Genomic DNA, 221 nt, shown 5'->3' with positions numbered 1-221 from the left:
TGCTTATTGGAAAATGTCGAATGCCTATGTGGTTCTCACGGCCGACGAAGTGTTTAAAGAGGAGGAGAGAGCGTGGCTGAAGGAGTTCGAGGAGAAACCGAAAGTGATCTCCGCCAAAGAGCTGATGGAAGAGGAGAACAGCGCCTTTTGGGAGGAGTGGAAGGAGAAGCCCAAGGCCGTGCCCGCGAAGGAGGTCTTCAAGGAAACGAATGACTGGTGGC

The 221-nt window shown here is 53.4% G+C and overlaps 1 protein-coding gene across 1 annotated transcript in view; it reads left to right on the top strand.

Annotated features, from left to right (window-relative positions):
- LOC119588620 (ankyrin repeat domain-containing protein 65-like) overlaps positions 1–221 on the top strand; it is a gene marked incomplete in the record, with an annotated part of 23,463 nt that overhangs the window by 16,709 nt on the left and 6,533 nt on the right.

The sequence above is a fragment of the Penaeus monodon genome, chromosome 24 (genome assembly GCF_015228065.2).
Source record: "Penaeus monodon isolate SGIC_2016 chromosome 24, NSTDA_Pmon_1, whole genome shotgun sequence".
NCBI classification, from domain to species: Eukaryota; Metazoa; Arthropoda; class Malacostraca; order Decapoda; family Penaeidae; genus Penaeus; species Penaeus monodon.
The sequence above is the reverse complement of the archived record's forward strand: the minus strand, read 5'-3'. Positions and strand labels throughout refer to the sequence as shown.